Here is a 22,879-nt window from a genome sequence, read left to right on the forward strand (position 1 = left end):
CACAGAGTGTGGTTGGCCGGGTTGGCTCCCGCCAAGGCACTGTAGTTTTTTTCGCCAAAAACATGCGAAAAAATATTCGCGCGAAAACGGTGGACCGTACAGCAATAATGTCTTCTAGGGTGATTTCAGAGCCGTAGCGTGGTCTCCTGGCGCCCTTGGTGAAGTTTCAGTTTTGCGGCCATTTGGTGTTTACTTTGGCTTTCTTTTTCAGTTCGACCTCCAAAAAATAATGTGTGTACATTAGAGTGACAGGAAAAAAATGATCCTTATCGGCCCACCCCTGATCAGATTCCTAGTCCCACCAGGAGTACTTGCACCAAGTTTGAAGCAAATCGGACAAGTCTAGCTACCGGACCAACGTGCCTGAAGTTTGTATGGGATTTTTCGACAATTTACATGGAGAAAACCCACTAACTCGCATTTTTGCCGCTAGGTGGCATTGTATATATCGTATTATCAGTGTAAGCAAAAATAAGAAAGATAATTTAATTGTCTACAACTTTGCCGAAGACTGCTAGTGAATTCGGCTTTGTTAAAATAAGCTATTAAACTTTTAGTGAAGTGATGTTTGAGTCAGTTTTGCATGGGGCCTAGCAGTGCATGGTTGTGTACCAGTACTCGATCCGCGCGAACTAAACACTTTTGTGAAATAATCATAAGATTTAGCTCTATTGTATGCTCAGAAGAATTGTAATAAATAATATGGGCCATGTTTTGGTTAGATCATTTAAGTTCCACATTTTACCACATAGAGGGCGCCAACGATAACTTTTCAACGGAAAGAGATAGAAATTAGGTGTCTTCTACAAAGTTGTAGAACAGGCATTTTGCAATAATACTTCCGAACATCGTGATATTCTATCTCTCTTCTATGAAAAGTTAGTGTTGGCGCTCTCTATGCGGTCACATTTGAAACTAAAATTTTCCAACCAAAACATAACTCGTATTATGTCTTATAATTCTTCTGAACATACTATTTGGCTAAACCTATCGATTATTTCACAAAAATTCATAGTTCGTGGGAATCGAGTACTGATACACAACCATGCACTGCTAGGCCCCATGCAAAACTGACTCAGACATCACTTCGTTAAAAGTTTAATAACTTCTTTTAGAAAAGCCGGATTCACTAGCAGTCTTCGACAAAGTTGTAGACAATTGAATAATCTTTCTTATTTTCACTTACAGGGATAATACGATACATGCAGTGCCACCTAGCGACAAAAATTCGAGTTAGTAGGTTTTCTCCATGTAAATTGTTGAAATATCCCATACAAACTTCAGGCACGTTGGTCCGGTAGCTAGACTTGTCCGAATTACTTCAAATTTGGTACAAGTACTCCTGGTGGGACTAGGAATCTAATTAGGGGTGGGCCGATTGCGTTTTCAAAAATTCATCATTTTTCTGGGCAGTCTAGTGTACATGGAAACACCTACTCCCTACTTAATTCATGTTTAAATTGTCGTTCATTTCACGTAATTTCCAACCACAAATCTTTTAGTGTATATCTACGAGAACAGTTGACGACAGGTGTTTAAAGGCAACGGAGGGAGCATCTATTCAGAAGACTGTATATTAGGGTGTCAATGTCATGTATGGGAAATGACCATCAAATTTAATGGCTGGATGCACCTCAACAGCATTCGCACCTTGAAGAAAGTCTCTTTGAAAAATGTTTGCTCAATCGGACACGATTAAGGGATTGAAGAAAACAGCCAAAGCGCAAAATAAAAAACACAAAAGAACTCTTAGAATATTCAGAAATTGAATTCGAATTTTTGATGCTAAGGGGCATAGGATTTAATGAAACGTCGAGATCTAGTGCCAACCTGAAATATTTTTTTTAAAGATAGCCTTTATAGAACTTGAAAAATTCTGGATTTGAGTTGATACTGGGGTTTGAAAATGCTGCTTTTATACTATTTTCTATGCCAAATGTCTTAGAAATGCATGAAACAACGGATCCTGCATCTTCTCACAAAAGTTGCCTCTGTGGTACTTTTAATTTTTAAACCGAGATTTTCAAATAAAAATTTAAAAAAATTCTTATTTTTTCGAATTGACACTAGATTTCGGCATTTCATGGATTTCAAAACTCAAGCATTATCTCAATTCAAAAATATTCTCGTGCCACTAAGGCATTTTTTCAACATTACACCAGATCTCGACGCTTCATGACATTGTTTTATATTGCGCTCAAATTTTGCATGGGGATTTTTTTTCGAGGTGCCATTACTTTTGAGATGAGTCCAGTTTGAAAATTCAGGATGACCATAAGTATTGGCACTCTTCCGTATATCAAGTATACTGAGGAGACAATTTTAGGAACTCCTAACTGATTGGTGAATTGTTGATTACGGTGCATATCATTAGATTTGAATTACCAGTCCAAGGGCCGCAAATAAACTCTTCTGAAATGACCCAAATGATACTAAAATGGATGTCGAACAAGATGTGCCATCAGACTCCGAGTTTCCATTTAAAATAAAACACATTGAACTGGGTTCGACCATATGTTACCTTCTTTCGGATCAATGGTAGTCCGCTAAGTATTCTAATATTCCGCAAGATGCAGAAATATTCAGTTGTGCCAGATGTCTCGAAAGTTCGCCTAGATAAGCTCAGAATTATGATATTTTGTCTAAAGCGAACAAATGACGTTACTGGCGGTACAAATTTGTAAGAAGAACTAACGCGTTTACAGGCCCGCTCCGAAAGTTGAGATCGATGGTGTAGTTATCGATTTAAACTTGGCATGCGTGGATCTACTGACGGACGAGATTGGCTGTTTCAAGGACCCTTTTACTCCAGTGAGCGAAGATTATCGGCTAGTATCGGCTTCGGTGTAACTGCTTCGCGTCTTCTTCGTCTGCATGATCGGTTGTTTGTGTCTTGGCTACAATATTTTTTCTCTCTTGTGGGGTCTCGAATATACCGACAAGAGGGAGCTCTACCAAAAAAACAAAGAAAACAGCACCTGGTCTTTGACATTTCAGAAGAAACAAGGAGTTTCCAACGCTTCCAGGAACACCAAAAATCTCATGTGACATTTCAACCAGAGATTCAACTTAGTGCAGGATTGGTTGGATCTAGGTTACAAACAAATGTCTCAAGTCACAACTAGACTAGTAGATTTAATAAGTTTTAAGTTCCCAAAGGTGGTCGGTGTTTAATCAACCGCCACATTTGGGATGTAAGTTTGGGCGAGTACCCGCTGCATGCAATGCAACATGCATATCAGGGGGGGGGGGAGGGAAGACTACTACCACTCTGGATACACACAATGCTTAGCAACCCACATCTGTGCTCATCGTTCAGATAAGTAGAGATAATGAAATAGAGTGTCTGAGGATGTCCTCAAGGTGGTGTGCTGTCACCACTTATATGGAACCTTGTCGCCAATGGCTTTTTGAAGAAACTTAATGAGCTTGGGCTTCGGATATATGGTTTTGCCTATGATTATCATATAATGATCACCGGTATTCGCATTAACACACTCTTTAATTTGATGCAACAAGTTTTATGTGTTGTTGAGCAATGGTGTCTTTATGTTGGACTATCCAAATAAAACATCTATGGTGTTTCAAATTCAAATAAAACTTCGATCGGCGGTTCTAAGGTCGATAAACTCGAAAAACTTGTTTTGATCAAAAGAGCAGTAACAAGGGGATGTCAGAGTTGCACTCTTCGTAAGGCAGAAGATTAGAATACTTCGTCGTGCTGAAGTTTGTCGCTCTCATCAGTTTTGCTGCATAAAATTGCTTAGAGCATTTTTTATTGTAATGCTTCAGATTCTCCGAGCGTTGTTTGTACGCGGAGCATGCTAATAGACCATGTGGACTTCCTTTACAATAGGCAATCCAATGTTAGTACACTTCTCAGTATTTATAACACAGGTAACCACCAAGCATAGGTATATACTGTAAAGCAACATATTATTTGCATATCAGATGTTTATGCAGTATCTTAGCAATTCGTAAGTACAACTGTTGCTAATCAGTATTCGAAAATCTATTTAAAACTTCTTGTTAGTAAACAGCATTTTGAATGCACATCGATAAAAAAGCATTTTAATAGCAGTGCAGTAATGCAGCCGCATATTACACCAAAAGGGACTTTTAACAGCAAATAGTGATACACCGTCGATCTCTACTTTGTGCGTGGACATGTAGACATGGCAATCCTTTATTAAATAATGTAAATCTTCTGCAATGTCATTTGCTTGCTTTTGATAGAATGTCACAATGCTTACCAAATCTGGATGAACTTTTGAGATTTCTGTGACGACTGAATATATCTGTCAGTTCTTCCGAGCTCATTAGAATACTCTATCGGATTTTCTTTGATCTTTGAACATATGATCTGACTGACTTTAATGTGCATGGTTTTTAACAGGAAGTCGATGTCTTCGATGACGAATCTTGCGGTAAAATCTTCAACTACTTAATAAAATATTTGGATTTAGTCATAACATAAGTAAAAATGACTGTGCTATTTCCAAGATCACAATAAATTATTGTTCCAAAGTCGAACTGAAAAAAAAAGCCAATGTGAATATCAAGGGGGCGGAAAACCGAGACTATACACATAGCGCTAGAAGACTACTCTGAAGCCCTGTCAGCCCAATTCATATTTATTCATAATAAATGGTGCTGTTCTCAAATGTAAAAGTATACAAAAAAATAATATCTGTTAGAGTTGTGTGATACAAAATACACTACCGGTTAGAAGTTTAAGTTCGCCCTACAATGTTAATGTAATACTAAAAAGCTATGGTTTTCTCCATTGATTGTTATTAATTATTATTATTTATAATTATTTTTCGACCTATTTCTCTACGATAGACACATAAAATATGCAGTTTCTTTTACTTTTCGATAATGACAATATTAATATTTTTTAATAAAGAAAAATATAAAAAAGCAGCTCTCGCAGCACTAAGATGTTACACGTATTATGTACTCGACGCATCGATAGAATACAACCTGTCATAACAAGTTTGTTTGTGATCTATGCGTCACCCTAAGACATCAAACCTCCTCCTACACTCTGACCAGTAGCGTGTAGCAGCATGATATAATCAAGACGCAAGTGCTTGACAAAACCTACTGAGAAACCCACTAAATTAAGTAAAATTAAAAAAAGCAAGTGAACTTAAACTTTTGACCTGTAGTGTACTTCAAATTTAAAGAAAATTATTGCAAAATTTATCAGTCGTTTTGTCGATTCAATAGAAACATAATGGGACATACCGCATTCATGGGCAGTAAAGTAGGCGGCCTCCTTAAAGATATAGCAAAGATCATTGAATGAGCTAATTCGATTATTATTGAGAGGGGGCGGGTATAACACAGTTGCTAAATCCGGTACCCAACCAAAGCACCGGACTCTTCCCACAATAGGCACACTTTGCAGCAATCCTACTGCAGGAGTCACGGGTTCACTGCGCACTTACCACACCCGGTCTTTGCCATTCAAAATCTTCGCTTACTAGAGCAAGGAGTCCTTGAAAGAGCAAACCCCGTGATTCAGTATATCTAGGTCAGATCAATTCGAATCTCGGTGACCACACCGTCGATCATAACTTCGTTGGCGGGCACGTAGACGGAGTAGTCCTTTGTGAATAACTAATATACGTAGCGTCCATTGATTCCACGATTCTACAGGTTAAGATTGGCGGCTAGTATTTACACGAAATAATATAAAGGTTGGTGAAGCAAATTTTTAAATAAATTTTACGATTTTTTGCTACGGGCATTATATTCAAGGTAATGGGTTCTGCATTGTTAGGTAGCAGTGAAAATGTAGTAGGTAGTTTACCCAATGTTGGTCCTATTTAAGGTATTTGATGAACTAGAATCACATTTTGCTTGAATTCTCAAAAAAAATCAAGGCTATGTGTTTTCATGATAAAATAACACACTTTCACATATTATCCGTGGAAAACATAACGATTGGAAGAGATGCCGTATGTAGTAAGTATTGTATATTTGGTAATATTATGTTTTTATTGTGTTGTAGTTCATACCAAACTGCGAACAAAATTTAAACCAAAGACTATTTTGGCGGACTGTCTGTGAACACCGGTCCGGAGGATACAATTTAGCGCATATTTGTCTCAGAGACTGTTATGTCTGTTCTCTAGTTTATCTACTCCTATAAAACGATTTTCTGTCAGCGCGCTTGAGTCATCGCTAAGCAAACTTCGAATTGAATCAGTTATTGTCTTGTTCCTGTTCTCTGTGGTTATCTCCTATGTCATCAAAGCGAATTGATCTATTCATAGGAGCACATCAATCTGTCCGAACCAACAAGAATAGGTCATACTAGTCGAAAGCCACAGACCCAGGCTCAAACCACCCATCTTCATGGGCGGCTACACCAATAAGCTCAGGATTTTCCGATTTGTATCAGTTTTTCCCACTGAGCATTTTTGGTAAAATCTTCCGTAAATTGAATCATTCTAATGAAAAACTGGACAAATTACAATAGAAACGATGAATATGAACGTCATTTTAGACTGTGAATCCACCGTTTCTCCCAGATCACAAATTTTATTTTCAGTTTTGATCGCGTTTTCCTTAGTTATCAGAATATAGGCGTAGGATGGCAGTGAACTACCAACGCTCTTTGTCTAATTAATCAAAGCATAATTTTGTCACCGGGCTTTAAAGGAGATAACCTGTTAAATTTCGTTGACAGAATACATTGTCATTCATTTTTTGCACTGATAGGTTTATCAACAAAAAATTTTCGGTTGGTTCATAAAAAACGGGTCATTACTGTAATATGTAATGCTTTCTAAGGTGGCCCACAACCGGGTACGAAAAGTGATATTTCTATAACTTGAAACATCTTTTTGGGGACATATTTTCGATGCGACCAATTTTCATGTTAGCGAATATTCCTATCCCTTTCGGGTCATTTATTCAGTTATTAGCCTGGCAACGCGTGCTTCCTCGTGAACTGGTCTTTATTGGCTTGAGACATGGAAGCCTGTAACCTGTGAAATGGTAGGGTTATAGTAATAACATTAATAGCAAATCATGGCTCCCCTTGTCACGAACCAATTCTGCACATGGATCGTAATGGTCTACCAATGACTGAAACTTGGGACTGCAATCAGTATTGCGCACGCCTAAATTTGGAGGCAGTTTAGTTGAAGCAGCTACTTTTTAATTCGGAAGTATTGAGATACATATCGAAAATAAAATAATTCAGTGGTACGAATGACTAAAATAATCTGACCATCAATACTTCGGTGATTCAACAACGTGTAAATTTTACACGATGGACAAGTCATGAAACCTGAAGATTCAGTCAGCCCATAACTCAGCACGATGTCCAAATCAAAACCAAATTGTTAAGGTGGAACCCCCCGTTGAAAACTTTCACATTTGTCAAACAACTGGATGTACAATTTTGGCGTGCACAACATTGCCTATTCAACGATTGAAATGACGAGACGAAGCCAACATTGTTGCTGCTGCTGCTGGCGATGATGATGGAGAGGTGTGTTATGCCTACATAAATGTAGTGGAAACAGGGGCAACGAAATGTGATCCGGAAAATGGACGGTTGTTACCAGTTGTAGCGGAAGGAGATACTTGCACGAAACTTATTTTTGGCGAAGAGGGCGGGGTTGTTTACGCTTGTTTTGTATTTAAAAATTAGCCGTCTTGGCGGTAGTCTGAATATCGTTACTGACATGCGATAACTTCAGGGGGGTTGAGGTTTCCCTTTCAGTATCACGCCGATGTTTGTGTCAAAAAAGTTAACTGACGAAGCAGCATGTTTTTGTTTCGTAATTATTACCAACAGAAGACGGGATAGTGGTGCCGGACAACTTAATGCAAACGAAATGAAGACGTGATCACCGAATTTCAAAGTCTGACTCTTCTTGTGAAATGACACTATGTTTACACTAGCCTAGCCAAGAATCGTCAACTTTTCATTTCATTCTTGTTAATTACTGTCAACTTTTCGCCCTTGGTTTGGGCGCTAAGCAGATATTTAATTATAACTTTTCTGACTGTGGTGACGACCCTTATCGCTGTAACTTTTGCGACAGAGATGAATACACTGGCTCTGCTAGAAACAGGCGACGATTGCGTTCCAAATCAACTTGCCCTGATTTCAAGTTTATTATATTTGTTTCATCAATCTTTCATGAATTTATTTCCCTATAGTATCACGTGGAAAAGTTTTGATTGTTGCCATTAACGAAACGATTGTAGCTGTCTAATTACTTTTTCAATTAGTTTCGTTTATCCAACTGAAAACATATGATGATTATTACAGATGTAAATGTTTTTTGATTCGATGTTCGTTTCGCTGTTACATACAAGAGCAAACGTTTATATGTTAATACTTAATTTTACTATGCTTATAGGATCTGAATCGAATCATGCCTTCCGTTTAGCTGCACCGTGAATCAGTGATGTTTTAACAACATTCCATATGAATACAAAGTTGCACCCAATCACATCCAAAAGCCAACGGATAACTATCTATTATTATCATTTTAAGCATAATCCTGTCATTATTGGGGGTTTCTTTTTCTTAGTACCTAAAACATAATAAGTATTAGTTCTGGATTTTGGTTATATTACATTACGTAAATTTTGTTAATTTATGACCAGCAACAGTGACTGTATTGTGTTCCGCGTGGCATAGAAAGCCATATCAGGCTTTAGCTATTTATATTAACGCTGACGCTCGTTAATAGAACCCCAACGACGACACACATAATTAAAACGTAATAAATCTCATCAAATTGCAAGGGCGACGAAATTTCTGATCTGCTGCGTAAATATTTGATATGTGTTTGGTTGAGCTCTTGTTTTGGGGACATATGGTTCCTAGCGGAGTTTTAGGTGGTTAGTAGTAGGGTAAGCTACAGGTCAGGCTCATTACGTGCATTAAAGTTTATGTTGTTACAATAATGATTTTAATACATGTTAAAAGATGGGTAGGTAATGTCAGAGACATAACCGAAGTGAAGTAGAATACACAGGCTGATAGTTCGAATGCTGCAATTTTTATTATATTCGACATGGTTATATTAAAATCAGCTATCAGGTATGTCTGATATTTATATATAGGCCACTTTATAGCATGGCATGTTCAAATAAAATAAATTATAATATGTTCAAACTTTAACCAACCAGGTTTCTACGCAATAACCCTGCAATTGTCACGTATGATAATAACCGACAACAAATGCAGTACTAGGATTTTGACGGGGCATTTCACTTGTTGAGCAGTGAAATTCGCAAACAAAATAAGTAAAATGAAAATCCCGTTATGCACATGTTATACAATTAATCTGGTTCTACGGATTGTTATAAAACTGTGTTTATAGCAGCATATATGATGATATGTGAAACGTTTACCCAGATTGCCCCGAGTATCAAACCATCAGCGGAAACTTAAACTTCAATAAACCAACATAATCTCCTTCACACAACCAGTACTAATCAAACCGTCAATCGCACCCGCACTACCGCTTGCCAGAAGAAAACTAACCAAAGAGCAGACTCCAATGTACACTCCAGTTACTGGTTTTTCAATTATGTGTGGCGTAATAAATTCACCACGGTGCGCTCCAGATTCAAAAACACCTGTTTCTTGTGAAACTTTGAAAAGGGCCCCTGTATTAAGATGCTGGTTGCAGTCACGACCAAATTGAAATTTGTAAATCTTTTCCTTCATCAACTATTTTCCTTCTTTTCAAATCTGCAAAATCTTTTGAAAATATTGTTGGAATGTTATTGATGGAAAGCTGAAAATGCATTTGGCAACACTGGCCACTAAATAGATGGTGGGGGAAAGACGCATATTCGTTTTGGTTATGCTACTAAGCAGAAAGGACTGAAAAGGTACATGGCAAGAAAACGAGCGAGAGAGCGACAGTAGTAAGTATACGTGCGAACCGGTTTTTCTCATCATTCGTTTGACTCATGGCTTACCCTAACCAGGCTTTCTATTCCGCGAATGTCAGTTTTCTGTGACGTCAGAGAAATCGTTGAAATAAACAAACGGTTTTCTTGAAAGGTATAAATTGGATCGTTAAACCATATGCTGTTTACTATTTTTTCCGATGCAGCTGACGATAAAAATACGTAATCAATTTATTTTTAAGTTTTTTGTACGCAAAATTGAATTATCGCAACCACACCTTCTATTGAACTACCTTGATTACTATCCTTTTGCTGGGATAATTGTCAAAAATGCTGTCCCATGTTGCCAAGTTCACTGTCAAGGAAGATATTTTTTTTAAAAAATGAATTGAAAATCATTTCGAGGTTTTAAACTTTAAAATTCAAAGGTTGAACATATTGTTATATTTAGAAAGATGAGTTCTAGCGGTTTATGAAATAAAAGGATTATTTTATTCTTCATTTAATGACCCAATTGGAAATATTTCAGCTCCTTAGCTGAAAAATAAAAATGTCCATCGAATTATTCTCGTAAATTATGTCATAATTATGCTAGACACAGTGAATAATCAGTGCATTTAGGTGATTATCAACGAAAATAGGAAATTTGACGTCATACCATGGAACACATCTCTAATAGTAATTTTCTCTGCCCAGCAAAGGTTTTAGCCTTCTGCATAGCTTTCTTGTGATCTATCAGGTGCCGATCACGCATTAGCAGCAGAACGAATATTAATTTGCGCAGGCTTTCTTTTGATCTATTTATCATCACGGGCCTCATTTCCTGCCAGCTCCAATACTTCGATGGCAAGATATTCACTGCTGCCAGGAAGACGGGTGCTCCGGCACAGACACGCTCGGCGTGGTAACCCTTTCTCTGCACACGATGGACCAAGCGGGATTCTTGTTTTTTCTTAACTTTTCCTCCTATATCGCGACCAGACAAGCGTATGTTGCCAGTATGAGTGTAACACACGAATGATGCCGCACTCGCATACGACCCTCGGTTTTATACTTGATTCAGTTTGCGTTCGAAGCCAAATCAGTTGGGCATCGAATGAAATTAGTTTACTTTCATCATCGAAGAGGAGGAGCTTCGAACAAAAACTGTTCAAGATTTGCGGCTCGGTGCATGTAATAATGAGCTTCAGTCAAATGATTTAAAATTGTGTTTTTCGTGTGTGTGTATGCTAATTTCGACCCGTCGGAAATAAAAATACTAGTTGTGGGATGAAAAGATGTTAAAATTTAATTCTTGGTTGAGAGTTTGATAGTGCTGATAAGAGCTAATTAGTTTTCCAAAGAAAATGGTCTCTAGGTGGTAGATGTAGCTAGAGGGAACCAATTTGGAACGAGCTTCGGTCGGGTGTTTTGAAATCGGTTTTTTCCATATGTATGCATCTTTCAAACCATTCGAAAAAAAATAGTTGGTGAACGAAAAGATTTTCAAATTTAATTTTTTGATTGGCTTGATAGCGCTGATACGGGATAATTTTGGCCAAAGAAAATATTCTCCGGGTGGGAGCTGCACAAATTAATCCACGGTGGCGAATCTTAATAATCACCTTCTTTCCTGGCGTTAACACACACTCTGCGGACATCTGACAAATGGACTTGCTGAAACCGACTGAAATCACTAGTCTTTCTGCTCAAGATTTGCGGCTCGGTGCATGAAATTACCTGAAAACAATCACGAATGAGCTTCGGTCAGATGATTCAAAATCTGTTTTTTCGTAACATGAAATGAAAATGATACCTCTGATAGTAGCAAGTAACGACAAAAACCAAGCGTGTACATTGTACAGCTTACAAACATTTCTTTCGTAGTATTGTACAGCCCTCCGCTTGCCCCAAGCAGCCAAATACGAATGCCAAAAAAAATCTGTGCGGGCCTATATTTAAAACTTTTCATCATTTTATTGTTTGATTGATGCACCATATTGACGGCTCTGTCTGAGATGGGCTTCAAATGTACACTTTTTCCAAGCCGTTTTCGAAATATTTTTCAAAATACTATTTTTCAGTCGATAATGCATGTCGTACATATTTCAAAAACTTAGTGCAACATTGCTACAAATATTTTCGACAAAATGCTAAATAAATTCCATTCAGTAAACAAATGATCTATGCGTTCAAAAGCATGATATTTCTTCCGAAATTTTGCAGGGTCCCTATATCGGAAGGTAACTTGTTAGTCACGACAAAAAACCTTCAAAATAACCGTTATTAGGTTTGGTGGTACTGCAGTATGGAATATTTAAAAATATTCAGTCTGGTAATGCAATGGTTATACGAAAAATGTGTATCTTTTGCTTCTTTTTTCATATCCTGAAATTAAAATTCATACGATAAACCGCACCGAGATGAAATTGTACATCACCTGTTAGAAAATCAGTCAATATCAGTGTTAACCCTCCAACAGACATTGTAGAACATGTAAAATCGCTAACATTGACAGTTTTGACTTCAATGAATCGGGGACGGGCATAGCGTAGTTGGTAAATCGATTGCCTTGTACGCAGCTCACCTGGGCTCGATTCCCAATCCTGCACATATGGTTCGAGTTTTTTTCAAGAGATTTCTCTAACCTGAAAAGAGGCGAATGACCCTAAGGTTAAAACCTGTATAATCAAAATTAAAAAAAAAACTTCAATGAATTAAGTACCTCAAAACGCTATTTTAAATCACTATGCTACGGCGCCCTTGTGAGAATTCTCGAACGAGTACGATTAGTAATCGCGCGACAGCGGGCGTCTACATGTTGGCACAAGTTTATAAATTCGTTTGTGCTTCCACGTTGACTGAATCGGCTGCACGTTTACATGATTATGAGATCGTGTGCGTAGGTATGTCTGAATGATCGCGTTTGCAACCGGGTTCTTATTATTGCGAAAGACTCGAGCGTTTGTATATTATATTGCGCGTTCTTTTTATCGTGTGGGTATTTGTATGCCGTGTACACTAGCGCCTTTGTGATTTCGCGTGTACTAATGTATTTCTATACATTATGCTATATCTCTCCCTAAGGAGAAAAAGGAAACAGAAAAATAAAACATGTTAACTAGACATCCATTCAGTAAGGGTTAGATGGACGTACGACAAATATTCTAAAATATACCAGAGGAAGACATTAGATATTGTGCCAATCATGAACAGAACGGCAACAAAAGTAATTGAAATGGAAGGTGAGAAGGCAAAAAACATACAGCACATGGGAAACAGACATTAGTATTCCGAACATCATACAGATATTACTGTATCATTATAGCAAATAAGCTATTGCATCATCCAGGATTGGCCTGTGACCTGTGAACAAATATTACGGAATTTTTAGAGCTTCAATGAGTTTTAATTACATCACCAAACGAAGGCCCGAACATAATCAATGCGGTTGCGACGCGACACATTTTCAAAACAATTCTATTCGTTTCGATCGGTCATACTTGTTCTTTTGTTTTTCATACGCAGTATTTTCAGAAAATCCAACAGATCAACTATCGAATTTAATTTAATTTTTGACTGCCTACCAATAAAAAACACTCTATACAGTAAGTTTATCTGCCTCCATTATATTCCCGCTCAACTTTTTCTGACAGTTTAACAGCAATACAACGGTAATGCAATTACAAAAGCAATGAATATGGTGTCGCACAGAAAATTACCGACACGTGCTTTTAGTGATCCTAAAGCAAAATGGCAGCTACGAGCCTACACAGAGAGAAAGAGCCGAAATCCCCGACGCGAAAAAAAAACTTTTCATTCCAACGTGTAGGACGTCGATGAAGTTGGACAGCGCTGACTGCCGATGGACGAGTGCTCCGAGATAGCGTCATTCACGGACGCAAACAGACGCGCTTTCCTTTTTTGAACCGGGTGGCTGTGGGCGGCGGCACCAACGGCAACGAAGAGTGCTTTTCTTCTGGTTCGTTTGCATGGAAGCGTCAAACTGCTGTGCGCTGCTGATCAGTTGTTTGGTGAGAGCGAGGAGATGGCCGCGAAGAAATGAAATGAAAACTTAAAATTAGTTCTGCTTCAGATGCGTTTAAATTTAATTTCCTTTCGAAAGCAATCCTGTTTTCCTTGTTACGGGGTGCGTCAGTCGCAGTGAGCTAGTTGGTCGGTTTTGACCTCTAGGGATGTGGAAATATTAAAAATGTTCAATTAGAATGTTTTAGTGCAGCTTTTTATCTACAGTATTTAACTGGGTTAGGGATTATTTTTCCTATTCAGTGAATTTTTCGTGACGTTACGAAATGTGACGTTAGTAGGATGATTGAGCCGGGAGTTGTGATACAAGCAGTTACCCCACTGGAGAGTATGAACATCCGTCGAATCCCGACCGATCGATATGTTTTATTCGCTATCATCAGCAACGAATTGTAGGTTAGGATGATTCGTGGATGTCAGAATATTCGATGTCATTGCTGCCTCAGACTACATATGGTGCTGAGATATGGTGAAATGCGAATGTGTTCTGCAGAATACGATCGATGCTTTGGACGAATGAAACAATGACACTAACGAAAGAGATGCTTGAAAAGTTTTACTAAGAGGTCGATGAAATTAATGAGAGATCTGAAGTAGTTCTTAAAACTGAAAAAAGTAGAAACCCCTCTGATAGTGCTGTCAGATATATGTTAATTACCGGCAAAATTGCGAATGCTGTCGTCGGTAACCATGATACACATGCATGTCCGATTTGTGTTGCAAGGCTAGATGGGGGAATTGAGCTATCATTCTTCCCTCTTTCAATTGAACACAGTGAATCGGGTGAAAATTGGAGGATCTGATAGCTTCAATGGAAACATGACGCGCAGATTACTTGCACAACCGAAAGTTTTCGCTCCAATTGTCCAGGTCGACGAAGTGCTCAAAGAGAATGTCTTGGCTCATGAGTTCTTTAGCTCTCAGTTTAAGAAAATTAAATCATCAGAAAACTTCGGAATTAAAAGTGCAGCCCGAAAAATACGCATTGAAAACACTTTTGAAAAGCGTCTGCCAATGTATCTTCATAAATACATAAATACCTTGTAGAGTTTGCGGAGAATTTCGTAGGTTAAAAATTATAAAATGTCAAAAATCTAAATATTATATTAATTGCCAGCCTTTTATGCAATGAATTATGTGGATGAGTAGCCTGGGGAAAATTCGATTAGAACTATGTTCACCTGTTAAAACATGTTAATGTATGTCTAAGGAACAACCTTTGATGATATGTGGGCATGTAGGGCCTATTAAATCAGAGTGTAAGTGATATTACTATGGAAATATAGCAAAAGCACGATTTTTGATTGGAGACACCTCTAAATTATTTCCAAATTAAGTCGTTTTTGGCGAAAGTTTCACACCTAGAACCAAAATCTGAGCTGACCCATGTATATTTCAAAACTTTTTCAAAAGGTGGAGTGGTCTAAAGGGCGAACACGAAATTATTGCGACACATTCAAAAGGGCATAACTTTTTTACCATTGGATAAAAATCAACCAAATTTTGCACACTTTCTCATTGATGTGTATTGTTTACATGCTGTCAAACTCGAAGTCATGTTTTTCGATTCAACGAAAATGGAGATGAACCAACGCGAGTCGAGAGAACAAATTCTTTCCAAACACCTGGAATTTCCTGACCTGTCGCACCGGCAGTTGGGAAAAATGTTGAACATTCACCATCTCCAGAGTGTTGAAGCGGTTCCAGGAGCGGTTGACGTTGGACCACGGCAAAGGAGCTGGAAGAAAACCGGAACCGGAGAACAAAAAGACGGAGGGAAAGGTGAAGCGGATGATTAAAGCAAATCCCAACGTCTCAAGCCGTAATTTGGCTAAAGAGATCGGCATGTCGCAGAGCTACGTCCAGAATGCAAAGAAGAGCGCTGGACTACATAATACGAGGTATAGAACTTCCCAAACCGCGATGAGCGGCAACAATCGACGGCTAAAACTCGGGCACGGAAGCTCTACGAGAAGATGCTGACAAAATATGGCTGCTGTGTGATGGACGACGAAACGTATATAAAAGCGGATTTTAAGCAAATTCCGGGGTCCTCTTTCAAGCTTGCAGAACCTGCCTCCGTTTATACAGCCGAACTAGCAGCAGTTCACTATAGTCTGGAAATCATTGATACTTTACTTCCGAGCCATTATTTCATCCTCACAGATAGCCTCAGCACAATTAAGGCACTACGCTCATTAAAGCTTTATAATCACGCTCCGTTCTTTTTGAAGAAGATACGAGAATACTTAACTAAATTAACAAATAAATCTTATCAAATTACCCTAGTGTGGATTCATTGCTCCATACCGGGTAATGAGAGAGCGGATAATTTAGCCAAAATAGGAGCGCTGGACGGTGACATCTATGAAAGACCTATTGCCTTCAATGAATTTTATAGCGCTTCTCGTCAGAGGACGCTTACTAGTTGGCAAACATCATGGGACAATGGAGATCTGGGACGGTGGTTGCACTCAATTATCCCTAAAGTATCAACGAAGGCATGGTTCAAAGGGTTGGATGTAAGTCGAAACTTCATTCGTGTGATGTCTAGACTCATGTCCAACCATTATACGTTGAATGCGCATCTCCGCCGTATTGGGATCGCAGAAGATAATCAATGTGCTTGCGGAGAGGGTTACGAAGACATTGAACATGTTGTTTGGTCTTGCACTGATTATCGTGAAGCCAGATCCCAATTAATAGACTCCTTACGAGCCAGAAGAAAACCACCCTATGTACCTGTTCGTGATATCCTCGCTTTACGAGATCTTACATACATGAGCCATATTTATCATTTCCTGAAAACAATAAATATTCAAATATAATTATCCCCACAATGTTTCTAGTTTTTTTTTACCTTGCTACCCACAAACAATTTAGATTTCTTCGCAGTTAGTTAAGTTAGATAAAACGATATAAATAAAGAAAAAAAATAAACAAAGATTACAGAAAAACTATCAATAGGTTTACAATGAAATTCAAGAAAATAGAGTATAATTAAAACATTCAAAATGATGATTATCCTCAGTGTTAGCATTAGAAAGTGATTTTTTTTATAACGTGATAGTCTTAAGAACCTTTGTAACATGTTATGTAAAAAAAACCCCGGCGTAAAAAAGCTTTTGCAAATGCCGTGTCAAATAAACGTTTTATGAAAAAAAATTCCGGGGTTGGAGATTTTCACTGGCAAGAGCAAGTTCTATGTGGACGACAAATTTAAGAAGAAGAAAATGTCGAAGCTCGCCTCCAAATATCTCATTTGGCAGGCCATCTGCTCTTGCGGACTGAGGAGTGAGCCTTTCGTGACAAAGGGCACAGTAAATGGCGAGATCTACAAATCTGAGTGCCTCGAGAAGCGCCTTTTGCCGTTCTTGCAGCAGCACAACGAAGCTCCGCTATTTTGGCCAGATTTGGCATCATGCCACTATTCTAAAAGTGTCCTGGAGTGGTATGAGGCCAATTCTGTCCATTTTGTTCCAAAGGACATGAATCCGCCAAACTGTCCGGAGCTGCGCCCGGTGGAGCAGTACTGGGCAATGATGAAGCGGGAACTTCGGAAGAACAAGACGATAGTCAAAGACGAGAAGGACATGTTAAGAAAATGGAAAAAAAACTGAGAAACTGGTACCGGATGACACTGTAAAGACTTTGATGGAGGGCATCAAGCGAAAATGCGTTCAATTTTATACTCAAGGCTCCATCAATTAACTTTTCTTTTGATTTTTGAAGTAAATATATGTATAAAACTACCCTAAAATTTTGGTTTGATTTTAAACATTATAAGAAAATTGGCATGACATTTTCGGTGTCGCAATAATTTCGTGTTCGCCCTTTAGTAAATATAAACAGATCATTAATATTTTGAACGATAAATAACAGGCCATAACTTTTAAAGCATACAAAACAGGCACTTGGTGTCTTCGACAAAGTTGTTCGGAAAGCTATAAAACTGCTGAAGACATCATCTCAATTTAATCACTTAAAAGAAAATTAATGAAAATATCTCACCTATAGGGGGATTAATCTGTGAACGCACAATATCAAAAGAAAGAGCATATCACATCCAATCAATTCTCCGAAGGTACTATTGACCTAAACTTAGCCGTTGCAGCGATAATAGTTGATTGCTTGTTTTTGGTCTTATTTCTGGGTAGGAGAACCCGAGGCTAGTTGGCGGTTGCGGTAAGTTGGCGGAATCCCTTTTGCTCCGTTTCTATTAGACATATAGCGCTGCATCTCGTTGTGTACCTCAAGTTATGTGAAACCTATTCTCCAATGTGTTTTGGTTGCAAAATATTTTGATTTGTGAAAGTTGTGGGCGATATTATGTTTTAGAGCATACCAAGTAAATTTTCTAAATTTTAAGCACTTTGTGTTATTTAGGACGATTTTCAATCTATATCCCGAATGATTATATTTTTCGATAGTGCGTGAAATGAGCTTTCTGTATCCGTATAGATATTACATCTATCCACAAACAAAAGTTATTTTTAAATATTTTTTTATTAAATATGCGGTTGGTGTAAGTTGGCGGTGCTTCTCGCGGGGCAAGTTGGCGGTACTATTTGTGGTGCAAAAATAGTCATCAAAAAATTTTATTTCTGGAATTCACTCCAAAGTAAGAAAGTCTTTTTCTTGTGCATTTCATTGCAAGAAACATTTACTTTGGCCAATCGCCTGAAGAATATCCAAAATTTGCTTTTGGATTGGAGTACCTGTCAAAGTCACTATTCCGGGGTATTGAGAATGAAATATAATTGAAAATGTCTGTTAATATACAGTTTTCTTGAAAAGACATTCAGCACGTTCCAAAAGGACCCATAAAGTATTTGATTCTCCATTTGATTGCTTATTTTTTGACGTATCTATATATACCGCCAACTTTCTTTGGGCCGGGTTTTCCGCTTCACATATCTATGTCTCTAAAAATGGAGATAATGCATCAAACATTTCAATAAAATTCAGAGATGTTGCCAATAGTCTGCCCTTCCATGTCACGTGTTCTGTTTTGCGAAATATTCCTACATCAAAACGATAAAAAATGAAAATTGAAAACACCGCCAACTAGTCCCGGTCTCCCCTACTGGAAAACAGTAATAATCCGTCATCCGTATTTAATGTTGAATATCTATTTTGATAATAGTCCGATTTCAACAAACTATAGCTCGTTCGAAAAGTATTTGTATAAGCTATCTAAAAATATATGAAGTGTTTATCTGTGTTGTCAATTTCGACAGTTATCTCCAAAAAACCTCAACAAACCTCTTTATTTACATATTCAAACATCCATATCTTGGAAACTAAACATCAGAATCAAAAAACAATTAATGACGTTCTGGGTGCTAGGCCTTTCATTTGAAATTGGTTTAGATAAGATCGGTTCAGCCGTTGCTGAGAAACACGAATGAGAGTTTGTCCGATACATACACACAGACATTGTCCCAAATCGTCGAGCTGAGTTGATTGGTATATAAGACTCGGCTTTCGGAAAAAATCTGGAAAGTTTGAGCGAATTCTATACATTTCTTTTATAAGACATGTAACAATTGAAGAAAATTCTTTTTTGGTGATAGGGCCGTTGTTTGCGTCTTGAAGATAAACCTACTTCATCATTTATCTTTTGAGAACATGACGCTTAGAAAACGATGTGCGTGTATGGAAACCAATCTACCACGTGCCAATTTTGCCAATGAATCATCCATTTCGGGGTGCCTTATGCTGAAATAACCAAATATAGTAAAAAAACATATTTCAACATCGTCAATTTTATTACAAAATAAATAATTATTAAGACTTCCCAACTAACACATAGCAGGCTCAGTACTTTTGGGTAGAAATTTTTAAATGCCTGGTGCTAATATACGAAAAGTTTAGCTCACAGCTGTAACTCGCAAGACGATATGCTGAAATGAATGGCATGAAGTTATGTATTGCCAAATTTGAAGCAGCTATTAATATTTTTATACAAAATAAAATATATAGTTTTTTCTTAATAATTAGACTAAATATGAAGAAGACCATATTGATTTTCATGTAGTTTAAGATTTCTACGTACTTACTTTCGTACTACTGATCATTCCTCCTCTTGCAGGTTATCCTATTTTCATATTGAGTGTCGAGAAAAGCACACTTTTGATTTTTTTCTTTTATTACACAAAAATCCCATTGGAACATTTAATCGAAATATTCCAATCTTACAACCGGCAATGCCGAGATTTACTTCCAGCACTTCTCTGCCCTTATTATTCGCACCTTGCAAGCAGTGCCAATATTTGTACAAAGGAAAGTGCTTTTCTCCGCCTCCCGTCTGTCATTCTCCGTTCAATGGATCAATTTTCATACACATATTGCTCCATCAGCTCTCCTTATTTAGCCTGCCATATTCCATTTCCGTGTCTATAGGTCTCTTCATTTGTCCGCTTCCTCTTTTAGCCCCATTCATCTCTATCCACCAAGTCACACATACGCTGGCAAGCATTTCCGATTTGCCGTCATTTTTCGATAATAAATTTGATTGATTATTCATAACTCGAGCATGTAGAGCATCGTTTCGTGTTCCTACACTATATATCGAGATCCACGCGCACCGTGCTGCGGGCCCGCCCGTATGTGCAATGTCGAGGAAATGGTGAGCCAGGAAATTTGTTCAGCCCGACTCAACTTGTCTGTCATCTAAGTGTCGCGTTAGTGTTTTTTCCCCCCGATCGCTCGCTCGGATGCTTATTGCTTTCGACGACACAGAATGCGGTTGGTAGGACGACGACGTACTGGGAAATTTGTCCCTGAAAGCGGAACCGCAGTCAGTCGAGACCGCAGCCGCCGCCGGCGCACGGAAACCATAGATGTTTGATGTTGATTATAGAGTGGTGTTCGAATAGCCCGGGAATATGAGTTATGGATGCAATTTTTTATTTGGTGGCTACTGATTCAATGGAATAGATTCTCGCATTTGTATTAATAACTAACGATGAAAAGCTCCCAGCATACAAAACTGTGCAAGTTTGATGCTTGGAAAGTCAATTCTATCCAACTTTCCGACAAACTGATATAAAGATATCAAATATCTGTTAAACTTTAGAAAACAACCGCGTCTACCAAACACTATTTTACATATTCTAATCTTTCTGAAAATATGTGCAAAAATTCAATCATCACTGGATATTCAATCTGCTAACAAATGATATCACTAAAAAGAGTATGCAATGATTGGCATCGATAACAAACCTAAGGAAAAAATTTATTAGGTCGCAAGTAACAATGAGAAATTCTCTTTGTTTACTTTCTTTTCTGTAAATAACTCGACCACTTTAACATTTAGGTATTCGTTCTTTGCATAATATGCTAGTCAAAATGCTCGTCTTTGAAAATTCTAAACACCGTAGTACACATAGTAAAATTCGACTTACTTATTTTTATTTATGCAATGTGGATTTTAAATAGACCCACGGTTCAGTCAAGCTAACGCATTGAATCGTGTCAAGTAATCCAAATTAATTTAAAAAAAACAACACCTTTACCATTTATCCTCTTTATTCCTGATATTCTGCTACTCTACATGTAAACGGCGAACACGACACTATTGCGACAGTAACTGTTGCTTTTTCCCACAGGACAGGAATTAAACACCAGTTGCACAATTTCTTTTTGAGGCGTATTGTTTATATCTTATGAATTTTTAAGTTATGTGTGACAAAAATTTGAGCGCTCTCATGGAAAATCCACACAACCTTTATTGTCACTCGAAAGCAAGTTATTCGAAGCTTCTACATCGTGCTTTGGGGAAATTGGCGAAAATCTGTAATTCAAACAAAAGTACTGAAAAGGACCAATATTGATTGCCGGCCGTGGACCCTTTGCACCAAAACGAACCTGCACGGAAAATATTGCACAGCCTCCATCTTATGACAAAATTACTTGAAAATAATATTTTTGTGCTTCAGAACAAGTACTGTGAATAATGTGAATTTTACCAGATCTTGATTCACCTCTTAGGCTGCATCCATACATGAGGTAGCATTTTTTGAGTGATTTTCAAGACCTCCTCCAACACCGTACCATTTCGGCACAAATCTCTAACTTTCCGGGTAATGACGTAGCTTTCCAAAAACTTCTTTTTTGGGGTTGCTGTTTGTTGCTTTGGAGGCACTGGGTGCAATCATTTGTTTCTGCTCAATTTGTACTGGCAGTGGGTTTCTCGAGGTACAAATTACATCAGTTTTTGATTGTGTTTAGCAGCGTATGTTGATAGCTGTTTGTTGGCGTTGATCGTAGTAGGTTGATTTTTCTTCTCCGCTTCGGCTACAGAACTAGCACGTAGGAATGTGACCACAGTAGGGACCCTACGTTGTTTGCTTATAGTTAGTGCTAATGTTAACTCTACAAAAGACAGATAGAAAGAGAAAGGTTGGTCAGCTGCATACCAATCACACGAACGGTAGTGACAAGATTTAACCAAACATCGCTCGTAACGGGTTCCACTTCTCGGTATACTGACATAAATTTTTATTGGTCTGATTTGGTGCGCGGTGCTAGATTTTATGAACGCACTTCGATTCTAATGTCTGATCGTCTGAACGTCAGGGATCTGGATTTTCACGTTATCATGTTCGACTTAGTGCTACATGTTATTCTTTGCAATGAAGTTTTCTGCCTGAGCTTATCAACGTTACCAGTATAGGATTACGAACGTGGTGTAGCTGTATGTATGCTTATGATTAAGCTCCAGTAACTACCTTTAAGTAACTATTTCACCTTTCTGATTACTGATCTGATATGTCTAAATTGGAAGGAAACGAAGAGTTCCTCCTTCCGTTTATAAATTCGAAATTCCAGTTATAGCATCCCAGCCAGCAATTCTTCTTACAGCAACCTCAGTTGCTTCAGGAGTTCACACGCGTTGTGTGAACTGTTTGGATTTAGTGTCTAACTGGTGCCAATTTGGTGTTAG

At 38.0% G+C, this 22,879-nt stretch overlaps 2 protein-coding genes across 4 annotated transcripts in view; one reads left to right on the forward strand and one right to left on the reverse strand.

The window, feature by feature from the left end:
• The window catches only part of LOC131689305 (uncharacterized), a 237,287-nt gene that overhangs the window by 55,725 nt on the left and 158,683 nt on the right, over nt 1-22,879 (forward strand). The window lies entirely within an intron of this gene.
• LOC131689303 (thioredoxin domain-containing protein 15) overlaps nt 1-22,879 on the reverse strand; it is a 229,001-nt gene that overhangs the window by 32,837 nt on the left and 173,285 nt on the right. The gene's annotated exons all lie outside the window — the stretch shown is intronic.

The sequence above is a fragment of the Topomyia yanbarensis genome, chromosome 3, assembly GCF_030247195.1.
Source record: "Topomyia yanbarensis strain Yona2022 chromosome 3, ASM3024719v1, whole genome shotgun sequence".
Classification (NCBI taxonomy): Eukaryota; Metazoa; Arthropoda; class Insecta; order Diptera; family Culicidae; genus Topomyia; species Topomyia yanbarensis.